Here is a 25,415-nt window from a genome sequence, read left to right on the forward strand (position 1 = left end):
TGAAATGACATGATCACACAACTTTTCCTGAAAGCACTAGTGTTTCCTCAGTCTTCTCACACTACCATTGGCATTCACTTCCTCTACTCCACCCTTTTGTCTGGTAAGGCAGTACATGAGACTTTATGGCAAATGTAAATGGGTATATGCATTTATGTGATGACTGTAAGGGTAACTGTGAGGCAGAATACTGCTGTTTTGACGTAACTTTGACCTGTGTTGAGAAGATCGAATCTGTCCTTGTCATTTGTCCATACTGCAGAGCATCCAGAAGTGTGATGTGCATTCAACCAGTTGAGATGAAAGTAACTTGATGGCAGTTCTATATTTAGCCAGTGTTTTAACATGATGATCTTTATACCAGCAATATGTCCTAGTCCTTGTTGTCCCAACCCTCTCTTAGATCGAACTTTGTTCAATTTATGGACACTGTTTCTTGGATCCAGATACATAAATAAGTTTTTTTCCATCATAAAAACTGAAAATGAAAAGCTCTGATGAAATGGAATACATTTCATCACTATTGGATGTACAAATTCACTTTGGAGAGAATAAGTTATGGTTTTATGAACCAAGCAAAATATACTCGATGTACCGCAATGGAGCTAGATCTAACATACAGACATGACGTAAGAAGCATGCTCACAGGGTGTATATTACGTTTATATTAACGCTTTGCCCTTTTCCCTACTGTAGTGCGATCTTGGAGTTGGTATATTTAGTTAGGGGGGTGTGGGGGGCACAGCTCTCCACTTTGAAGGGTTTTAAAGTTTGCCTGGTTTTTGGTTAACCAAGTGACTTTTTTCCCCAGGAAAAAATTTGCTGAAACAGCCATTCAAATAAGTTGGATTTCGCTGTTTATTGGTCAGTGAACAAGCGTTCGCTGAAGAGTTATTTGAGGATGTAATATAGACCCTGCTTACATTAAATCAGTAAGGCAACTGCAGAGCTCAGGACATCTGTCTCATTCCATATCTTATACTTTCTCTGTACATAGAGTGGGTACAGGGTGTCAGATGAAGACTAAATAAATAATGAGATGGATGAAGTAGAGAGAGAAATGATGCTGGGCACTGGTCTACTGGCAGAAAATTAGGAAGGTAAAATTTAAGTGTATGTAGAAAGAAGGAATTGGTGGAATTGTTAGTGGAGTTGGAACCAGAGAAGAAAGTGAGGACTCTGGGAGATAAAGAGCATACTAAACCTGGGTCGTCTCAGGGGAGGAAATGGTTTACTGAAGTGCAAGCCATTTTTTTACTGATTGTGCTACAGTCTGGTTTTTTCGTAGAAACCGTATGGCTAGGTTGGATGGAACAGTAGCAGAGATCTGAGCTAGTGTAAGGAGAGTAAACTGCTGAGCAGCAAAAGGAGCAATGAAGAATGGGTAAAAGAAGTTGCAACAGCTAGGGAACATGAAATAATTGCTAGTATGGGAGCACATTGCATTAGGAAGAGGAGAGTGTATAGAAAAGGCAGGAGTCTTAACTGAAGTCAGTTACAAAAAGAAGAAAAGGTATCTTAATGAGGGTCTTGGAGAGGGTGCATTATAATGGTCTGTGAAGATGTTAGAAAAAGTCAGCTGCGTTTCCCTGAGAACAAACACAATCTGAAGGAAAAGAGCTTAAGTAAGGGTTTTGCTACTAGGTATTAATGGTTCTTTAAACAGACCAAGGAGGACAGACACACAAAGCGAGAGAAAAGGCTATTGGAACAGGCGGCAAGATAGATGAGAATCACAGATGACTCCATCATTGGGGAGAGAATAGACGGGTATAAAGAAGGAGGTGCTGAGAAATGTCTAAACATAGGAGACGGATCCAATGCAACTCTACATTTATCTCTAGAAAGGTGCCAGCAAACTGGAGGTGGGGTAGGTGCTGTGCTGCTATTCGATAAGGGCTAAGGTGATCCAGGAAGAGAAGAGACAGGTATAAGCCAGAGTGGTGTAGAATGCATCCTTGGGAACAGAATAGAAGTAATTCTGATTTTAGGGCTGGTCACAATTCTGGAGTTCATTGGGCTATCAGATTAGCAGTGACATGACTTTATATAGCAAAATTCTTAGCAGCTGAAGAAGCACCTACCAAGAGGAGAAAACACTGAGAGAAGAAAGGAGCCACTTTTGAGATTTTAAGTATTTTCTTTTGATTTATTTCTTAGGAAAACTGCATTGCCGCCTACTTTTCGGCATTGTCTTGCTTGCAAAAGTTGATATCTGTGTTAGAAACAGTATTTAGAACATACCTAGAGCCTGTTTATTGCATTTTTTGTGTTGCACTTAATTTAAAATAGTTTTTTCTTAAAATTGCATTTTACTTGCCTCTAACCTAGCACACACATGTTGGGGTCATTTATTGCACTGTTCTGACTAGTTTGCTACTTGTGTCTCTCTGCTATCCTTAAACAAATCAAAAAAATCTTGCTATTTTCCCACTTTCTATAATTTAAAAAAAAAAGTTCAGTTACAGAGTTGCTGTTCTGAACTGTTTGTAAGTTTCTTGGAGGCCAGTGCTTACTTGGGCTAAAGGGAAGTCTCTGTGTTCACCAGTGGCAGTGGTTAACACTGAGCAGCCTGCCTGTCCCTGTAGGAGTGGTTACTGCCTAGAACTTGTAGTTTTATTGGCCATTTTGGGTCAATTCCAAACTCCTTGATCTCTCTCTGTTAAAACCCTGCAACTCTCTTTTTGCGTGGTCTTGCGCACAGAGCAGCGTCGGTTAGCTGGGGTATACTATTCCTGGCTCCACAAAGTCTGCGCTGCTAATTTTCCCTTAGAACTAGGTAAGCCTCAACTCAAGTGCTTCAGATCAACTGCTCTTATTGCAGCACTTGCATAACTCAAATCAGCACTTGTCCAAATCTCCTAGACAGCACTATTATTTTCCAAATCTCCTAGACAGCACTATTATAATACAGCATAAGACCCTCGATTTTCTGCAAGACAAGTGAAATGTACTTTTCCAAGCATGTCCAGAGGTCAGCTTCATGTGTACTCTCCAGTTCATCTGGTGGAACTGGGCATCCTGAGGCAATGTCACAACTGCCTCATGTATACAGACAACCCTCTTCTCTTACCTCTAGACACAAACACTTGTGAGAGATGCAAATACACAGCCAGACTGGAGGCTAAGCACTCTCAACCCATGACTGTAACAGACAGTCAAGAGGAGAAGAGACACACTAGCATCACACCACCAGTCACACATGGATCTACAAAACAAGCACCGGCAAAACATATACATAAATACACAAAAACATATTCGGAGGCACTAGATACTAATCTGAAAAAGAAACAGGGCCCTACAAAGCAGACAATCAAGCAACCTGAACCTCCAAACAGAAGCCAGAAAACACACAATTCACCTCAGCAGTGTGCCTCATGACAGCCCCTAAGGCAAAACACCATACCCAACACTCTAGTAATAGGAGACTCTACAGTAAGGCACACAGATGTTCCACTCACCAGGCTGAACAAGGAGAAGGTTACTGTCAGCTGCCTGTTAGGTGCTAGGATCTGCCACATAACACAGGCACTTAGGTCACTCCAGAACAAGTACAAGTATGACGCTGTCATTGTACATGTTGTGAATTATCTAAGATGTACCTCCCTGGACTACATGAAAAGAGACATTGAGGATCTCTCTGATCATGTAGTCCAAGCTGGTATGACCCTGACCTTGAGTAGCGTACTACCTTCACCTAGAATGATACCATAATACAAAGACAAAATGATCAATTTCAACAATTGGCTAAGCTTCTGGTGTCATTCTATGGGGATCCAGTGTCTGTCTGCCTGGGATGACATGATAGACAAGCCTCGATGTTTCGCCAGAGATGGTTTGCACCTGTCACCCCTAGGCTTTCGAATACTGGCCAAGGCTCTTGCCGTCCCCATAGTGCCTTTTTTAGGCAAGGCTCAAAGGACAAACCAACCACTGTAACCAGCACAGGTAACCAAAAACTAAGGGTAATGCTACTCAACGCCAGAAGTCTCAACCTCAAAATGCACGCACTCGAGGCACTCCTCAGTTTGGAGAAAATCGATGTTTGTGCAGTGACGGAAACCTGGTTCAAGGCTCCAGAGAGCACCCCAGCACTACCAGGTTACAATTCATATCATACCTTCCAGCCTCAGTTACCAGATCGCAGTACAAAGGGCGGAGGTGTATCCATATTCATCAAAGATACCCACATCTCCAGGTTAGTGGCGCAGCATGATGCCCCAGAGATCATCCATGTGCAACTATCAGCAGGCAAAACCACATTTCAAGTCATAGCCTGTTATAGATCACCCACCATGTCCCAAGATGCTCACTCAGCATTCCTTGAGGCATTGGAAAATATAAAGGTCCTACCCAACACCATAATTTTGGGTGATTTCAACTACTCTGGTATAGACTGGGCGAACTACTAAAGTTCTAACTCCTATGCCCAGCGATTCATAGAATTTATAAATCCAAATGCCCTTGAACAACTGGTATGTTCTCCCACTAGAGGGGACAACATATTGGATTTAGTCATCACAAATATGGGCGCCCATTGTACCACACCCATTATCACTCCCTCTCTGGTCAGATCAGACCACAAACTGATAACCCTGGACATCCTCACCCCTCCACCACCCCCAGTCAAAGAAACCATCATAAAAAAACCTTTCCAAAGCAAACTTCAAACTACTTGCGTCAGAAGTGGAAAGCTTCACTATTCCCTTGCAGAAGGATAATGATATCCAGAATGAAGAATCCTACACCAAGGCACTTTATATACATCTTCAGGATTGCATGGACCTTGCTATTCCAAATAAAACTCAAGCAAGAAGAAACCAATCTGGTGGACCCCGGCCATAAGCAAACTATACAATAAAAGCAGGAGACTTGTACAAAAAAAGGCCAAATCTCAAGTAGGAAAATCATCCCTGATCAGCATTAGTAAGAAATTGAGGGCCCTCATCAAGTCAACTAAAGCCAGTTTCGAAAAGAAAGTTGCCAAGGATACCAATGATAACCATAAGGCCTTCTATGGTTACATCAAAAGCCTAAATGGCAATGCTGAGGTGTGTTCTGAGCTAGTACAAAATGGAACAAAATACACTGACCCCACTGACATTGCCAACATCTTGGCTGACAGCTTCAGTGCAAATTTCCCCCCCTCCTCACCACCTGCAGGGCCTATTACTATTCCAGGGGATTGTGTAACTCCAATTATTCCTGATAAGTTGGTTAATAAGGCTCTATCTAAAGCTAAAAACACTGCCTCCATGGGACCAGATGGTGTCCCGGGCTGTGTCATACATGAGCTCCAAAATGAATTAACCCCGCATCTGAATACCCTGTTCAGTCTCAGCCTTGCAAGAGGATATGTGCCCATAGAATGGCGTACAGCAACGATGGTTCCGCTGCACAAGGGTGGGCCCACAACTGACCCTGGGAACTACCGACCAATAAGCCTGACCAGTCTGATCTGTAAGGCAATGGAGCGAATCATTATGGAACTCATAAATGGAGAGATTGGGAACCTCCAAACACATGACCCCACACAGTTCGGCTTCGTCAAGGGCAGATCATGCCTCCTGAACCTGGTGGACTTCTTTGAGACAGTTACTCAGGCTATAGATAAGGGAAAGGAGGTAAACACGGCTTACCTTGACCTTGCTAAAGCATTTGACACCATTCCCCATTCGGGTATTACTGATAAACTCTCCAACCTGGGCATAAACCCTTACGTCACAAGATGGATCGCAAACTGGCTCTCAGACAGATCCCACAAAGTAAGAGTAGCAGGATCTATGTCCGAATCCAGACCAGTAACGAGCGGTGTGCCTCAGGGCTCTGTCCTGGGGCCCCTCCTGTTTGGCATATACTTATCAGAAGTACAGGCAAGCACTGAAGGGCTGTGGCTGACCAAGTTTGTTGTAGACTGCAAACTGGGTGCTATAATAGAGTCTCTGGCCGACATGGATATCCTCCAGAAGGGCCTTAATAAGTCTGATGCATGGTGTCAAAGCCATGGTCTCAAGCTAAATGCTAAAAATGCGTAGTAATCCCTTTTGGAAAAAACAGAGTACCCACGAACTACCACATAGGAGGTAACCCCCTGAAATCTGAAGAAGTAATAAGGGATCTAGGGACCCAAGTAGATAGTCCGCTTTCCTTTGATAACCATGTTGCCAAGGTGGTTAGAAAATTCTTCTATGTGACCCATCTGATCACGAAAGGGTTCGCATCAAGATCTAAGGATTTAGTGGTGCCCCTCTACTCTTCCCTCATCAGACCCACTATTGAGTACAATGCACCAATTGGAATGTACCTGGCCAGGCATTTCCAGCAGCTGGAGAGACCACAGAGGTACCTCAGTAAGAGGATTACTGGCCTCAAACAGTTGACCTATGCAGCACGATTGAAAAAACTAAGGCTTTTCTCTGTTGCATACCGCCTTCTCAGAGGCGATCTCTGTCTTAACATACAGAGCCATGTCCAACCCAGTACTGTTGAACATGCTCCATCTTAGCAAAACCAAATCTACTAGAGCTACACGCTTTAGGGATATAAACCTCAGCACAACAACGAATAGAACATGCTGGAAGGATAGATTCCCTTTGCAAAGACTTCCCTTGCTATGGAACAAGGTCCCGATCTACACAAGACAGAGCCCCTCACTATCACTCTTCAAGAGGAACCTTGATGAGTGGATGGGTAACAGAAAGATCACAACAGGGATCATACCAACAGCTCTGCTAGACAGGGGCCAAGGGTACTAGCTGCTAGATCAAGGGCCTAGGGAACTAACCAAAGGGGCTGTGAATACCGCACAACGTGGCTGGGTTAATATATGCCTTCGGGCAGATAGCCCAGTACCTACCTATGAACCTATAAAAGTAGGTCACTGGATCACAGCTCAAGTAATGAACAGGAAAGCAGTGGCTGTTGGCTTAGAGCTGTGCACTTGAGTTGTAATATGTTTGGTACAATGCCAAAGAGAAAAGGCATTAGAACAAGAGGGTTTGGGAGGGTTGCAAATTGGTAAAGTGAAAAAAAAGTGGGGTGATGGAAAACCAAGAACTGTGGTTATGGAAGAGCTGTGTAGTAAGCTAGCAGTAGTTGCTGACTGTAGTGGGGCAAGTCCTGTTTAACATATATGTGTCCAGTTTGACTAGGATATTGTGACAAGGAGTAGTATTCAACCTTTGACCTCAGGAAGGTAAAATGTGTGTAACCAACTTCTCTGCACTTGTAATGGGTACAAGAGCAAACTGTGTGTACTTCATCCTCTGCCATCCTCCCAGCAGTGTGTGGGTGTTCCTCCATATTAGTTAACTTATCTTGGCTTATCCTAGGTGATATCAGTATCAAAGATAAGGACTTGTTAGTTTTTGTAAAATAATTACTGTGCATTATGAAAAGAATTGGATTTTGCTCAGGTTGCTAACTCCGCTTTTCATATTTTCAGAATATTGTGGATTTTGTATTCAAGCTTGGGGTCACAACCAGAGACTAGGTGGTGGAACCTGTCTCTTGGCTTAACCATTCCCTAGTTCAGTCCAAGGTTAAACAAACCCAAGTGCTACCTTCCAACCAGGGACTGATTTGGTGCAGGAACTTTAGTCTGCTCACCCCAAATCATGTATTCCCTATGCTGCAGCAAAACCTACTAGAATGTAGTGTTGATTACCAGAGCAACTGTTTAGGATCTACTAAACGGTTGTCATTAATACTGTAGATATCCTAGCCCCTAACAATGTATGCCTTGCCCACTTTTTACCTTGAGAGCCATGGTTTAATCTTGAGCTGCATGAGCTCAGGATGACGAGGCAAAGATTGCAGCACAAGGGCATGCAACTTGTCTCCATGAGGACCAGCTTGAACTGCTCTCTCCTAGAAAAAAATTAATCTACTTGTCATGTGAGATTTTTGAGGCAGAAAACACCAGAGCTGTTCTTTCCTGGTTGGCTGAAATACTGAGAGATCCAGCTTGCGTAGCTACTTAGAAAGTTTTGTCTCTGGGAGTACATGATCTTGCCAGTCATTTTTTTGCCACCAAGTTGGCCTCAGTCAGATCTTTTATTGTACTTGGAGTGGTCACAACCTACATAGATAGTTTTATAGCAGGGGTATGGCTAGCAAATTCCATTTTGTACTCACAAGCTCTTAGTGCTACCCTCCCCCCCCACACCTATCACTTACAAATGGATACATCTGTGAAAATGCTGCCTCCCAAGCACTTATTAAATGTAAGTAATGTTTTCAGCTGTTCCTCCTAAAACTATTAAATATACTGTTTTTAGATTAGTAATATTCAATCTTTTGTTAACGGCATTTATTTAAACAGTTGTAGACATAATGTGACCTGAAAAAAGCCAAGACGAAATTCTGCTAAGAAACAAACATGGTCAGTACAGTACAAAGAGTATGCCTGGCTACACCCAAGTTCTTGGGCATTTATAACATCTTTGATCTGGTGTGAGTTTTTATTACCTTATTACAATGACTTCATTTCTGTACTTTCCTTCAAGCTTGGAAAGTACATGTGGATTGTATCACTGCCTTAACAGGCTAGTTTTGTCCTGCCTGAATGAGCTTCACTCGATCCTGTGTCAAATGGCTGAAGACTCTCTCTCAGGAATGGTATGCTTCCATGCATGATAAAGGAGACCTTAGTCTCTCACATCCTTGAAAATAGCTGGTCGCAAGTCAGATGATTTGAACAAACAACTCCAGATGTATATCTAATCTTCCTTTTGTTGTTTTACAGAAGCTGGTACATAAGCAATTCGAAAGAATGACATCACTAATCCATTCAAGTCTGTTTTTGCACTAGGCATAACACTGAGATGACCAAGACTCTGTTCTTTAACAATCGCTTTATTATTATTGATCCAACAGGACCATGATGGAATAATTTTGATGTGTCTACAGCATCTGGCTCAGTGAACTGTCGCATCCTATTGGGTCAACTGAAACATTACCGTATTGCCTCCTTTGTGGTCCTGGATTTGTTTTCATCCTTCCTCCCTCCCTGGGCATATAGACAGATTAGATTTATGATTAATTATTCCACATCCTTTTTACCTCTGATATCGAACAGGACTCCATTCTTATGTATTTCAGTTAAGATACATTATTCAAGGGTGATGATTGCAAAATCACTACTGTAGCTCTCTGTACATCAAGATGTTGTATTAAATGTAGAAAATCTTGCTGAATATTTGAAATACATCTACTACTGTATGATCACTGTTGTTGTATCTTTCAGCTTTTCCCGGTTAGGGGTCGCCACAATGGAACTCCGGTCCGCTAATGATTGGTAGTTGATTTTTACGTGCCGAGTTACCAGTCCTGATGCACAACCTTCAACGAAGGTACGCCCATTCACGCATGTCTCCACGCAGAAGACGCTCTAGCTGAGAATCGAACCGAACTAATTGTTTAAAACTCAGTACCTTTTAGACAGTTGCCGGAGATACACATGCCAATCTGCACAACCCTCAGATATGGTCTGCTACAGGATAAGCTAAAATTCTTGATGAATGTGGGCAATCCTGCCATTAAAAGAACAGATCTCAGTCAATGTCATATTTGTTTGCTTTCATCTGAGTAGCATCCCCCTTATAAAGCACCATATACTGGTACAAACACTGGTTTTCTCACATCTGGACTATTGTAGTTTACTGTACCTGGGGCCTTTTGATTCTGAACTAGACCACTTTCAGTTGGTGCAAAACTCCATTGTTTGGGTACTTCTTGATCTCAGTACTGCCACATTACACTGGTTCTTTGAGAATGGCACCTATTAGCAGATCATTTCAGTGTTCTAGTCCAAGTTTTTTTTTCCCTTCAGTGATTGGGCTAACCTTACCCATGCCTGCTACTAGCTGCTCTATTCCTATTACTGCAATTCTCAGGGGCTGCTAGCATTTCTTAAGGTGCAATTCAAATCCTCTAGCATTCATGTTTTTGCTTTTAAGGGCTGTACTTCTGGAACATGCCAGCTAGGTGGCTGAAGGTATCTCCCACACTGAGCAGGTTTCAAACACTCTCAAAAGATGTTTGTTATGGTGTGATGACGTGACTTATGTTTGCTTTGATCAGTGGCACTTTATAGCCTGTTATTTACTCCTTAATTGTCCTTTGTTAACAGCCCTAACAAATTGTTGTTGATCCTTTATTATGCCAAATGTTTATTTTATTTAGTTTGCATTTTACTGTGCTGTACTTAACAGAACACAAAAGGTTAAAACACATTAATATGCCATCTACTTATTTATGTATTCTATTATTTTTTAGTTAAAAGTAAAAAATATATGTACACTGGACAAAGTACAGCTTCAGCAGAAACCTATCGTATGTTTAGAACTTTCAAAATTACTACTCACAAAATTCAGAATATAACTTATTTAAATTCTCTTTTATGTAACAGTTCTAAAACAAATTTTGCATACATGGATATTAATATTAATTTACCTCCTTATTGGAAATGCTTTTGGTTCAGAAATGTATATAGGAAACTGAAGATCTGTGTTTTTTATTTAACATTCGAGACCTGTTAGTAATGCTCCCCTTTTCACTATCATGCAAATGCTGAAGTCTATAGGCTAACAATTTTTTTCTAACACTCTAACTAGACTAACCAAGTTAACGTAAAAGCCATCTGCTTAGGCCTAGGATGCTGGAATAAAAGCAATAGTATGAAAATGAAAGCCAAGTCAAAAATGTGGGTTAGGAATTTATATCTGCATTTAGATAGTTACTCTTCACAACAGACACAACATGATGAAAAATCATATCATAAGTTTATTGAGGCTTACTAGGGGTGATTATATTTTTGAGAAGGGGTGGATGACTTAAAACATTTATTTTTTAGACAGAGGTTACACCAGTGAATGAATTATAAAGACATTATATCTGATGTTATAAAGAAAAGGTACAAAGAGTACCAAGCTAAGACACTAAAACAGATTTAGCCAAAATGACAAGGATGGTTCTCTCTAGAAAAATTCTGGATAATGCAGAAAATTATATGACCACAAATATGGTGGAACACAGCATGTATCGTTTTTAGACCCTGAGTAAAATAAAAGACAATTGGAAGATTCTGGAAGGAAATCTCGACTCACTAATGTGATGGGTATGCAGCCATATTTTTAACAAGTAATGGTGATATTTTAAAAATGTTACTACAGCAAACATCAAATTATAACATTATTGAAAGGACATGAACCACAAATATCTTTACGATGCCACAAAACCATCTTTGTAAAAATAGCAAATGTAATAATGAGTGGTCCTCTGTGTTTTTAAGTCATATGAATAGAACACATGTGTCCAGTTAAAAGTCTGATTGTACCACAACTTTGTTTACATTGCTGATTTGATCTCTAACAGTTTCTACACAGGGGAAAGTTTGAGAAAACTGGTAGAATACACAGGAGCACATTTTTGTGATTTGAAGTGGCGACATGAAAAGTACCTTATGTAGAAACTCCCAAGAGTAAAAGAACCAATGCAAAAAGTTTTTGTTAATTGATGTTCTTGTCCCTTATGACAGAGGGGGAAATTAAAATGTTTTATTAGAAAAAAAAAAGAGAGAATGAGTTTATCAGTAGCAGCTTAAGCTGAATGCATGAGTTTCACCATGGTTAAATTGACGCATTAATGTAAAATGTCTTTTAAAGTTAGAGGGATTTTTAACAACTGACTTCTCTTGGCTAAATATAATGCCATATGATTTAAGTGTGTTGTGCATCAGATGTTTTCAACAAGTTATTTTATTCTGAAGACGTTTTGTGAGTAGGAAAGACAAATGTACTAAACACCACCATACTCGATCTAGTATCAATTTTCTTTTTTTTAATAAGAGTTTCTTGGGCTCTATGAAACTTTCAGAAGCATTTGTTTGGGTTTCAAGGAAAGACTTGCTATTCTTCCTCCTCATAGTTTAGCTATTTCTAGGAAGAAACTGTCATTCTATGTCTCTGTAGATTATTTTATAAGGTTGTACTCTGAGCATTGTACCATTGTGAATGTTGTACCAAGAAAATGATATTAAGCTAAAGGAAAGCATGTAGACAAGGACCAATAAGACTAGGAGGGATGAGAACTAAATACATATATATATATATATTTATCTGTATTTGTAATGTCAGCAGTACACACTGAGGGTCATACCAAATATCTTTGATTTGCCCTCCCTCACTGGCTTAGTTCAATTTGGCATGTAAGTGTGACTGTGTTTGCCAATTACTAGTCAGATAAGATAAATACCAGTACCCTCTGACAAGAAGCAAGCTTTTATCAGTGCTAGTTGTGGGGGCAGAGGCACTTTTGGAAAAGGGAGTACTGTTTTTTTTATAAACTTACCCGTGCTTTCTAGCAGTGGGACAGTTACGGTGTCTCTCATCACTGGAAATCAGAGTTTTAGGGAGGAAGAGAGTCTGATGCATTCACAAACCTTGGCTGAGTTCCTGTAACTTCAATTTGAAGATTGTGTTCCTTTGTGAATGAGTAAGGTTTTAATCAGACTGCGGTCCCAATGAATAAATGAAGTTGGTAGTCATATAATGAGGGACTTGAAAGCTTATTAAAGGCAAAACAAGTGAAATGAGTATGATTTAAAAATACACCACATTTAGCAGGAGAATGATATTAGTCTCTCTGGTACATAATGGATGAAAATAAGAAAAACAGAGTTGCTATTCTTAGTGTGTGGGAAGGAAACTTACAGTAGTGAAGAATTAATCATGTTGAAGAGCAGAATGCTTGTTTCCTGTCCTCTTACTAGCATCCTCTCTTTGAAGGGAAAAGTGCTTAGCACACACACACACACACACACACACACACACACACACACACACACACACACACACACACACACACACACACACACACACACGCACACACACGCACACACGCACACACACACACACACACACACACACACAAAACAAACTGCCAGGGAGTCAGGGGGGCTGCTCTTTCGTATAATGTTAGGTTTATACCTAAAAATAGCAATTTCTTAAATAGGTAGCTTGACTGCCTATACTCAGTCTAATTTTCAGATTACAGAATGCTAAGAAACATAATGATGCTCTTGGCATAAATAAAGAGCACTTATGTATCATGATCCCCTAAGTAATCAGAAGATGCATAGGTTACGTTTGTATATTAATGAAAACACTAGTTGCAAAACGGATCCAAATGTACCTACCTTCACCAGCAGTGCCTATTTTTGGATCCGTTTTGCCACTCGTGTTTTTGTTGGTATTTGTCTGGATTTCTAGCTGTTTTTCTCCAAGTTGTTGTACTACCAACCATGGTGGCAGCACTGACTGTGGTGCTAAAAATGTAAATTATGCAAATAACAACAATAATACCTTACACAGTGGACAGAGTTAACCAATATCAGATAAAGGTATTTTATGCCCTGAATGTATAAGACGGGAACCTTGTTACTTTTGGGAGATCCATAGTTATCCAGAAACATCCATCCTAGAGAGCATTATCACACTTTGAAAACAGTCTGTTTTGTTTGAATGAAACAGCAGAATGTACATTATTTCAGTCTGCCTTTTATTATTTGTAATTTTATAATTTTCACATAAATAGTCTACTTTAAAGCCTTTATTTACAGTTTTTACACTGGACTTCATAGTTTGTGTTATTGAGATAATGGCAGACTACCTTTATAGAAGCTTGATTCTGTCTTCTTGTGTATGAATTTCTTACTGGAAATATACATGTCATGTTTGTTTTTCACATTGGTTAGCGAATGTATTTAATACAATTGTTCCAAAGATGACAGGCAGATATATAATACATATAGGTACATTACCTTTTATTGATGTGTCTTTTCATCAATGAGTGCGAAGGCCAGTATGATCAAAAAAGATTGGCTTTTTCACTATGAGATCATGGTACAGAGGGGTTTAGGGTGCAGTAGTGAAACGTCCGAGCTGGTCTATATAATTAGCAGGGGGTGTGCAGGGTAGAGGGATCTTTTGCAGATCAATGTTTGTCTTGGATAATTTGTGAATCGATATTCTGCATTTTTGATGGAAGGTTATGTTTATATATATATATATATATATATATATATATATATATATATATATATATATATATATATACATATATTGTATACATAAATATAATATGCCTTTTAGTATTATTTTTCTAATACTTTATAAGACATGTCATCTACAGAGGAGCACTGCCTAACACTGACAGCACTGAATGACAAGACACTCAATGAAACTACAACAAACTAGTTAAAACTCTGCTAAACTTATTGTTGGAAGGGCAGTCAGTGTGAGCACAGAACATGTGTTTGCACTCTCATTACTTACATGAGATGTTAACTGGATTTGAGCAGTAAGCAGGTGAATAAACTGTCGGTAATGGGGTTTCCCATGTCACTAAAGAGCAAAATCTTGGAAAGTTGCCAGTGTTACTTGTGCAGTCACTAGCTTGTGAAACAAAGGAGACAGTTGTGCACCACTGTAAAAACTTTTATCCCTTCCTGAGTGTTATATCACAAGAATTAGTATATGTAAGATTGGGATTGTTGGGTTATAGGGGATCTTTCATCTGGCAAAAAAAAAAAAATACTTGTTTTGCTCTGTCCTTTTTAATGCAATAGGTACAGCTTTTATGCTGGTAAGACTAACCACTTGAAATGTGATTGATCGTGTGACATTCTGTTACAGTAGAAGTGCTGGCAAGCTTTGTACTCTAAAGCAGTTAACACAGTGGAAGACTCCATGCCTCCTCCTATAAATTTCAGACCACTGGACAAGACAAACCAAATATGTCTGACATTGACTTACTGCACTTAGTGTATTAAAAACAGCACACTTATTATTTTTTAACTTTCTGAGTGGTAAAACATTTCCTTTCATACTGGGGAAATTGTTTGCTGCCGTTCTTGTTCATCATAAGAGAAGCTGTTCGTTCACAGGAGGCCATTCTGAAGAGTATGCACTGCAAGACAGAACGCAATGCCACATGGCAGTACATGCACAACTGTAATGGAACTGTGTTGCTGTCAGTGCTGCCTTGCTTCTGCAATAAGTGCTTTATCAATTGTTGAAACTATTTTTGATGAATTCAAATAGATATTTCTTCACCTTCTGCAGCTTGCATATAACAATGTGTTTTTGCACACCTCAGCAGCCTGGTTTCGTCATCCGTCTCATCTCTCTCTTTTTAGTGCTGCCACTTACTGCATGACAATCATTTCAGCTGTGTTATTTCTGTTACAGTTTATCTGCTGGGGGGGTCTGCCTATGTAGAATACTGCTGAGAATGCTGTAAACATCAGTTTAAATGGAATTAGTGCAGTTCCATGTAGTATTTTTACCAAACTGAATTCATACATGAGGTTAGTAAAGGCAATTTAATGAACTGTACCAATTGCATGTAAAGTGATGAAAGTCACACTAGTGTCAGCAGTGTGTTGTATGTCTATTCTCTGTTCTTGGGGGCTAGTTTGATATATCAAAAAGTAATGTAATGCACTCAGTTTGACTTGGATGATCTTATTAATGCTTGGTAGACCATTATAATATCCATACATCTAAATGTACTTTGAATGTACATGTGCACCCCCAATGTGGAGCCCACCCCTGTTCTCCAGATATAAAACTTCTAAGGTTGGACCAAACTCAGATTAAAGAGAATAAAGGTTAATATGGATGTATTTCATCAGAGTTTGTGCATTCTCGGAAGTAGTACATAAAAAATGTAAATATATAAAGAATGCTTTATCCTATGTATGGGTCCCTCAAATCTTCTGTGGTATGATCCCAGTAATATGTAATTATTGATCAGGGGATGGGTAAGACCAATTTCTAAGCGAATGGGTTAGGTTAATTTGAGCACAAAAAGGGAAACTGACCAGGCTTGAAATGGCCCACAAAGGCAGCTATACTAGTACTTACCTATGAACCTATAAGAAATCAGTCCTGGCAAAACCACTGTTATTTTGCAGTACAGTGTGTTTGGTAGACCTGCTGTTAACGCACAGAGTAGACACACTCTTTTACATACCTGTCCATCATCTTTGCAACAGTTGTATTAAAGAAAGCCATTCACTAACCATATAATGTACAATAGTGAAGCTGCTTTTTAAACTCCCATTATCCAAGGACTGTAGAAGGAAAGATGGGTTTGCACTATGAAGAAAATGGAGGCAACTTTCTTTTTGTTTTCTTAAAATATTAGTTTCACGTTTTGAAAAGTTGAATTATTTTTTTCTACTTACCTTACGAAAGTCACCTCTTTGGATAATTTGGTATCTAATCATGTTTTTCTTCTATTTCTCCATTTTCTAAAAAAAAAAAAAACAAAGTGAGAACTGGTTTGTGGCATAGTAAGAAAAAAATCATCAGAAAGCTGCTTAGCTATGCAACTATAGTTTGTCTCATTACATTTTAATATTAAAGAGGTACTGGATTGCCAACACTGAATTTAAATGCTTAGAATTGTTGACTGTAGTGATGTATAGAGTTTTTAGATTTTTTTATCAGTCAGTTTCACAAAAACAACTTTTACAAGATTATTATTAAGATATTTGTTACACCTGTGCAGGCCTGCCATTCTATTCATAAGCCTTGTATGCAAGGATGTACAAGATCTGTGGTCCTGACATTGGCACATTTCATAAATCAAAAGCACCCTGATGTCATTCCATGTTCAAAATGTACTACCACAATTAGCAGGAATTTGGATTGCATGCATCACCTTACCACTGCCTGACTGCAAGCTTGAAGGATATTACTATGGTGTTGCCATCCCAAAATGGACAGCTAAGGTGCAGCCTTTAATGAATCTGGGCTTCCTCTTTTAATGCTACCCAGTCTGTGGGTTTAAGCTTGTCAGGTGAATGAACAAACTGATCTGTAGCAGGTACTGCAAGGCTGGATTTTGTGTCTTGCGCTGGACCACTATTACATTGGGGAACATCTACCTGGACTGACACATTTTGAGCAGGATGGGCAGAAAGTTGTAGACTATCTACATACACATGTATCATATACTTTAATTAGACATGTATCATATACGTTAATTAGCTACTCCTTGTGCTGTACACTTAGATACTCTTCCACAGATACATGAGAAGCTGTGGATGGTTATCGCATATGTTATTGGCTGGATATTTATTTATTCTTTGATGACCAGGTTATTCCCACAAGTGGCCTCTCTTTAGTGGAAACCTGAGGGGGTATTCATAGATTGGCCCAGGACACTGGGGAAATCCCCTCTACTCTTTTTGATATGTGGTGTGGGTTCTTTTACTTCCACCAGAGTTACCACAAACAGACAGATGGGACCACAATTTAACATCTCATTAGGAGATAGATGGTATGTAGTAGAAACAGTGGTACAGTCTGGGATTATAGCAGAACAGAGGGCTTGACATGGCACCTGCCTTTAGTAGTTTTTGTTCAGCACTAAGCATTACAAACACATTCCTATCCCACTGATTATTGAGAAGAACCATCTAGCACTTGCTCATATACTTAATAATGGGATTTCACTTAGATCACTTTTAGTATGGTCTCTAAATTATTAGCAGGTAGAATGATGCTGTTTAGCAGTCATGGCTGAAGCTGACTGTTAAAACCTGTATGACTATTATTTACCACATTTATTACCATGCTGCGTATCAGTAGAAAGAAAGAAAAGAACTTCATCTTTCAGATTATCTACAGCATATGATGCATACAGACTCAATTATTCAGTGTTGTAATTCTGTTTTCCCTATCTGTACAACTCCACAGATATGGATGTGCCCAAGTTACAAATATTTCAGTCTCCCTGCTATGCTTGCTAAGTATACCTGATTTTCACAGTAATCCAGTGAAAGCATCCCTCTGGTTGGCAAGAGATCTTTCTAATTACTATTTGGGGAGAAATGGGTGTCTTTGTGGCAGTGTGCACTATATGTAGTAATAGGTGTGCCTGTTTTATGCATACTTTTATTATGGAGTGTCATTTCATGTAATGGTGATGTTGCTGGTCGCCTGTTTTAACAGTGAGCAGACTATCACCATTTCTGTGACACTTGGTGCTTGGCTACTGGTACTGCTGTGGTATGTCTGCACTTGTACCCTTCTAAATTCCTGGTGCAACTTCACAGTATATTCCTTGAGCCACACATTTATGAATCATGAAAAATGTTGTTGATCATTACATGTAAATCATGTAGCTGAATTACTACAAGTGTGCAGTCGTGTGTGTGTGTGTGTGTGTGTGTGTGTGTGTGTGTGTGTGTGTGTGTGTGTGTGTGTGTGTGTACATGTATGGACTGTGTACAGCTGACATGCGATTTTATTGCATACAAGCCCTACAAAACTGCATATCTTTTTGACTACTGTTCATAGAAAGTAGAGATTGTCATAACTAGATTAAGATCATCCTTTTTGCATGTCTTTCTAATTTACCTCTTGCAAGCCTCCATTGTAGGGTCACCACCAGGTAGTGAGCTATTAGTCTCCAGACTGATCACCTCTTTCCTGTCTTTATGGTATGCTCTCTATTTCTTGTGGCACCTTTTCATTCATCTGATTTATTTTTTCTTTCATTCTGAACAAATTCTCTCTCTCAAGTGACTGTTAATTACGTACATTTGTTACTATGATGTTGGCAATGTCCATGTTTTTTTAAATAAAATAAGCTCAAAGCAGATTTTGATTAAAACTATGTCTGGTTTGGGGAACTCTGGGTAGTGACTATTATTTTTGCCAAATTCACTGTTTGCATGCTTGACATACCTAGTCCAAGTACAGAGCACTGCACTTCTTGACAGGATTGGGAAGTATCCCTAATGGTAGTGTTTTTATTTATTTATTTATTTATTTATTTCAGTTTGATGACCGGAGAAGTCCACTGGGCCATAAAGAGTCCATTTTCAGTGGAGGCCTGGGGAAAAAAGCTCCAACATATAAAGTTACAAATTAACATGTTACAAAGGAAAAAATAAAGTCAAGATTTGTACATAGCAATTTAAGCATTTCACACGTTGAATACAAAGTAAAGATTTGTACATAGCAATTTACACATTTCACACATTGAATAGAGTGCTTTAGCTATCCACTGACTTGTCATGCAAAACTGTTCTCCTCACCCCATATTCGAAGAGCAAATAAAATGAGATGTGCACACTATCTCCCCAGCAAGCCTGCACATGTATAAAATCCTTAATAACGTGCTTATTTGTCCAAATGGCAAACATAAAATAGTTTTGTTGCAGAAATGAAGATGATGTCTAACTATATGTAAAGGAAGCCACCAGTCACAATTTTACCCATGCCTTGTCTTCCCTTCTATCTGTCCTAGCTTCTGCTAAATTTCATCCTATAATTACAGTCTACAGCATAAATGGATAAAAAGTTTGATGGACTTATACTTTTTCATTAAACATGGATTCCTCCGTGTTCACAGATTATAGTAGTTTTCCCTCCAAACTGCTGCCATGTTCATGTCATCTGCAAGTAAGTGTTTACTTATGTGCAAGTTGATTGACCTATAACATATAACCATCCTAAGCAGAGCTGGACTGAGTACTGAGGTTTCTGGAATGCCTTTAGTGTCTTGTGTTCCATCGAAGTACACAAAAGTCTCAGGATACAGCCTTCTGCTGATACTTATCACTGCAGCTTTTCTGTCATATGATTTTCAGAACAGAAATGATGCAACAGATGAATGTCTTAAAATAATTTTTGTGTCATTGCTTTACTACCTACTACCTACTATAACCATATAGGTATCCCATGCATAGAATAAATGGCATTTTGAGAACATTGCAAAGCAGGTAGTAGTTATTCCAGATTACTATTTACATCAGTAAAACTTCACATACAAGATATGAAAATAAGCATCACCAGTAACAATTGGCCAAAGTGTTAGTGTTTGTGTCTTGTCTGGCTCTCCAGCTACTTAATATTAGCAATAAAAAGGACGGTTATTATTTGGTTGGCATTACGAAGCCAACATTCCCAATGGTCTACCCCTTAAGATTAATGGTTTAGGATTACAATGTGGTGAAGGAAGAGACAGGCCACTGAGAGCCACAACGCCACCATGCAGGATGATGCTTTGATGTCATAGACAAGAGTTAGCGGTCAGAAATTAGAATTTTCAGCTAAAGAAAATGGCATTGATTTTTACAGTCAAAATGAATAAAGCAGATTCTGAGAAAAAAAAGTGTAGCCTTTCTTGAAATAAGTGCAGTTAGTTCATCCATATGAAAATAAATCAGCTATATACAGTTTCTTGCAAATTATGACTTTGGAGTATAGTTCACAGGGCAAGAGTTATCTTTGTAGATAAAATGCATCATTGGGTGAGCGGTAATTGTAAGAAGAGTTCTTATTTTGCATCTGCCCTTTCTGCAAAGACTATAGATATGATTTAGTTATAGAGAGAAATATTTTCTTAGGATTTTTAAAAAAAAACTAAAAATTCTGTCATACTTGAATTCTGGATACAAACAACCCAAATGCGTTCGCTGCTGCAATTATTACAGCATTTAGTCAAATTTTACCGGACTAACAGCTTTACTGTCCATTATTTTAATTTCATTAATAATTCATAAATATTGAAAAACAACTTTACTGGTGACAGCTGTTACTTGGTAACTTAAGGTAATTTCCTAAAGCCTAGGGCTGCTTTACAAATATTATACATATTTAAACTCACTTCAGCTTATAATGCATTGTTTTATTTTTCACACAAAACAAGTTTTTCTTTCCTTTCAAGAACATCTTCATACAATAGCCATTTATTCTACTATATATTGTGTTAGCTGCGGTTGTATCATCACAGTTTCCTCAGTAACTGATTAGAATGTCAGCTTACAGTAAACAGACAGCCATTGAGCGTCTGTTCAATTCCTGCTAGCGTCAGCACTAACTACAAGTCAGTAAGAAATGTAGGAAATAAGTGCGAAGCTATATTTTAATATAAAATTTTGAAATGTCTTAAGAAGTGAACTGAATCTTTATTTTACATGACAAACACGTCACTTCAGTAGAAACCATTTGGCAAGTGATAGAATATGACACTAACTGATGAAAGTAATAAACAAATTGAAAAGCCTACAGGGAAAAAATCTAGGTCACTGAAGCAGATGACCTATGCGGCAGCTAGGGTCCTATATTTTGATGCAACTGTCTAATCTGCTCTCACGGGCAAAACCAGACATCATTCCTAATCGACCCTGATATTCACTGAGCAGAAAAAATCAAATCACATGATATTAAAATCTTTGGGGATGTAAGGGAAAAAATATATGATCCAGAAAGCTGGATTTTAAGTAATACTTTTGTTCTAATGTGTATTTAAATTCATCTGTTTTAAAATACTGACCTCTTGCTGTCAAAATTATTTTTCTATATGTTTTTGGCCTCAAGTGACACACTGATCATAGGCCTGCCTAGTACAGATTCCTGCTCATCAAGGTTCAGCTTACCCCACAGACCAGGGAAAAGGAGACAAGACTGTTTCATCACTGGGGAACTACAGAGCAGTTGCAGTCCACTGCCATCCTTGGCATTTCACTGACAAATTTGCTATGCCCTAGTTTCTCCATTCTCCTTGTGGCTCAATAAACACACACGGCCAACAGAAAGACAAAACTGTTGCAAGACTGGAAAAACTCCCGTGTCAGCCTCAACAAAAAGCTGAGATCCCTCATTAAGTCCTCTAAAGCTAGCTATGAAAACAAAATTGCAACAGATACTAAAGACAACCACAAGGCCTTCTATAGTTATATCACAAATCTACAAGGCAATGCTCAGATCTGCCATGAGCTACTATACAATGGTAACTCCTATACTGAACCAATAGACATTGCCAATTTACTAGTTGACAGATTCAGTGCCAACTTCACCCCCCCCTCTCACCCCTGAAAGGGCCAATCACAATACCTGAGGGATGCCTAGTACATAATATTACAACTGCTCAGGTTAAAAATTGCACTGTCCAAGGCCAAGAATACAGCATCCATGGGACATGACAACATTCCGAGCTGTGTTCAACATGAATTGCAAAATGAAGTGGCCCTACACCTGTGTGCCCTGTTCAATTACAGCCTCACTTCAGGCTCTGTCCCTGCCGAATGGCGCACTGCTACAGTCATCCCACTCCACAAAGGGGGTGCGACTACAGACCCTGGGAACTACTGTCCCATTAGCCAGACAAGCCTGGTATGTAAGGCTATGGAGCGCATCATCAAGGACCTAATAAATAAGGATATAGGGAATCTCCAGACTGTAGACCCCATGCAGTTTGGATTTGTTAAGGGAAGATATTGTCTGCTCAACCTGGTGGACTTCTTCGAGTCTGTCACTAGAGCTGTGGATGAAGGCAAGGTAGTTCACACAGCCTACCTCGATCTGGCCAAGGCCTTTGATACAGTTCCTCACTCAGGAATCATAGATAAGCTCACTAAATTAGGCATCAACCCCTGTGTCACAAGGTGGGTTGCAAACTGGCTTACTGACAGAACTCACACAGTGAAAGTAGCGGACTCCAAATCAGACTACCGACCAATCACAAGTGGAGTCCCACAGGGATCGGTCCTGGGTCCTCTTCTTTTTGGCATTTACTTTTCAGAAGTCCAGGCCAAAACCAAAGGACTCTGGCTGACCATGTTCACAGACAGCTGCAAACTGGGAGCCATCATTAGCTCCCCAAATGATGTTGACATTCTACAAAAAGGCCTCAAGGAGACCAGTGACTGATGTCAGAACCATGGCATTAAGCTCAATGCCAGAAAATGCATCGTTATTCCATTTGGGAAGAACATGACCCCTATGAAGTACCACATCAACGGTAGTCCACTGAACATCGAAGGCGTCATAAGAGATCTGGGAAGACAAGTGGATAGCAACCTGTCCTTTAATAATCACATTGCCACTGCGGTCAGAAAATCTTTCTATGTGGCACATCTCATTACAAAGGGTTTTGCCTCCAGGAAGTAAGAGGTCATTGTCTCTCTACTCTTCCCTCATTAGACCAGTTATCGAGTACAATGCCCCATTCGGCATGTACCTCACTAGACATATGCAACACCTAGAAAGACCACAAAAATACCTCATTAAGAGGATCCTAGGCCTTAGACACTTGCCCTATGTGGAAAGACTAAAAAAAACTCCAACTTTTCTCGGTATCCTATCACCTACTTAGAGATGATCTCTGCTTGACCTATAAAGCCATGTCAGATCTAGCACTGTTAGATATGCTACATCTAAAGAAATCCTAATCCCTCCATGCCACATGCGCCAGCGACCTCAACCTCATTACCACAATCAACAGAAATTTTTGGAGGGAGAGGTTCCTATCCCAGAGACTGCCTATGCTCTGGAATAGACTTTCCTTACACATCAAGCAGAGCAACTCACTGGCTCTCTTTAAGAGAAATCTTGACATGTGGATGGGAAATAGAAAATTCACCCCGGGGATCATTTCAGTGGTCCTACTGGACAGGGGCATTGGGAAATAACGTCGGGTAGCTTGATGCCAGGGAATCTTTTGGGCTAATCTTGTAAAGGCTCCAGGGCCATTAGCCTAGTAGGTTCTGGCTACAGTCTAGTGCACTGTCCTCTTTGATAAGACTAGTAAATATCCCATCATGGTAGACTGCTTTACCTATTCTGTTATAGGTATCATGCAAAAATGAGGTCTTGCCTCAGTCCACACCCAAAAATGTTGAAGCTGTTTTCAACTACTGACTCTCAACCCCAGCTAGCTCCTCCACTAGTTAAATCCAGGCCATGTGAGAGACACTGGAGGACTTTATCACAATGCATCACAGAGCCAGAATTCTTTTGTTTTTATTTGTTTCCATGCCTCTTTCCTGGAAGTCATTAGCAAAGACTGGTTGAGGTATATGTTATTGCAGAACATTAGACTGAGCACCTCCCTTGATAAAAAAAAAATCACAACAGCTCTGTATTTATTTCCTAAATCTCTCTGGCTGTACAAATTTTGTACTGTATTCTACTTAAATTTTTAAGGTACATACAGTAAGCAATGTTCAAAAGTTATATTATTTTAAGGACTATTATAAGCTTGTCAATATAGCATATTGGTCAAGTAATTAATATCAGTTTATATTAAGGATTCAGTTAAAAAGTCCTACTTCTAATGTTACTTTGTGGAGGGGAGATGTCTTAAGATTTCCAGCCTAATGTATGGAACGACTAACCTTTGGTCTTTACAGGTAGAGCGAGTAATGGAAACTAGATCTGATGTAACCTAATTTCACTTTTCAGGGAAATAGTGCAATTCCTGTTGCTGTCTTGGCTAATGTGCCTTCAAGGCCCTGCCCTGAACCATAAGCATGCTGTAAGGAGTGCATAGTTTTAAACAGAGAGTGTATGCTGTGTATGCAAACCTAGCCATGGCAAGTGATTCTGTACTTGGTAGTGAACAGGACGGGTGAGTTGTAGGTAGCATTGCACACTAACAGGTGCATTGCTTATTGCCTGTCAGCACCCCTAGGATGAACATTCCAATGCAAAAATACTAATCATGTGATTTGAGAATTGCTTTTTTGCCATGTAGACCATCTCGTGTGTTTCTTCACCATCATTTTGCATTCTAAAGCAGGCAGATCCACACTTAAGAAGAATTTAACTTGGTAGTCTTACTATTATATGTCATCACTAAAGCCTGAAGACTAATGCAAGCTGTGCACAATGCTGCACTAGCAGATTCATGACCTGTGTAAACTGGAAGTAGCTGTTGTGCATTCTGCCAGGTAGAAAACAGTCTGTACTTGGCACAAGTGAATCCTGAATTCCAACAGTTATTCTCTCCTCCATTTTCAAATACCCATATTCTCCTTTTCATTGTCATAGGGGAACCAGAACCTGTTCTGACAACAGTGGACATAAAGCAGGGAACCAATCATGGATAGAATATAGGATGTGCACATGTACACACCCACCATCCACTTGCATACACACACACATGCACATTTATTTGTTCACACCATGCCAGTTTGGTGGATCCCTAAGACACTTAACTGGCATAAGTTAGGGCGAAACCACTGCACCCAGCAAAAAACAATATGGATGCAATGAGGACATGTAAATTCAGGACAGAAGGCACAACCAAATGGGAAATGAACCACTAACAGACTGTGAAGCAACAAATTTGACCCACTGCATCACTGTGCTACCCATAGCAATTATGATTTTTTTTTTGAAAATATTATATAAATAGGCTCAGAGACTGAAATAAACTTTTCGTATGAATAACTGTTACCTCTTAGGAAAGTCATTGTCATGTCTGAATGATCTTGATTGAGCTAAGGGCTTGCATCATTAAATTAATCCAGTAAATATACAAATTAAACTGTTGGAAAGTTCAGCAGAAAATGACTGTGTAATGTTTCTGTTAAGACTACAGTAACT

General features: G+C 39.5%; 1 long non-coding RNA gene across 3 annotated transcripts in view; it reads right to left on the reverse strand.

Annotated features, from left to right (window-relative positions):
• Positions 1-25,415, reverse strand: part of LOC122790798 — a 280,435-nt gene that overhangs the window by 245,361 nt on the left and 9,659 nt on the right. For all 3 annotated transcript variants that reach the window (XR_006363040.1, XR_006363038.1, XR_006363039.1), the window contains exon 2: positions 16,253-16,318. This is a non-coding gene — a long non-coding RNA (uncharacterized LOC122790798). The remainder of the gene's footprint in view (positions 1-16,252; positions 16,319-25,415) is intronic.

Source organism: Protopterus annectens, chromosome 16.part0, assembly GCF_019279795.1.
Source record: "Protopterus annectens isolate FY-2018-M chromosome 16.part0, PAN1.0, whole genome shotgun sequence".
In the NCBI taxonomy this organism is placed as follows: domain Eukaryota; kingdom Metazoa; phylum Chordata; order Ceratodontiformes; family Protopteridae; genus Protopterus; species Protopterus annectens.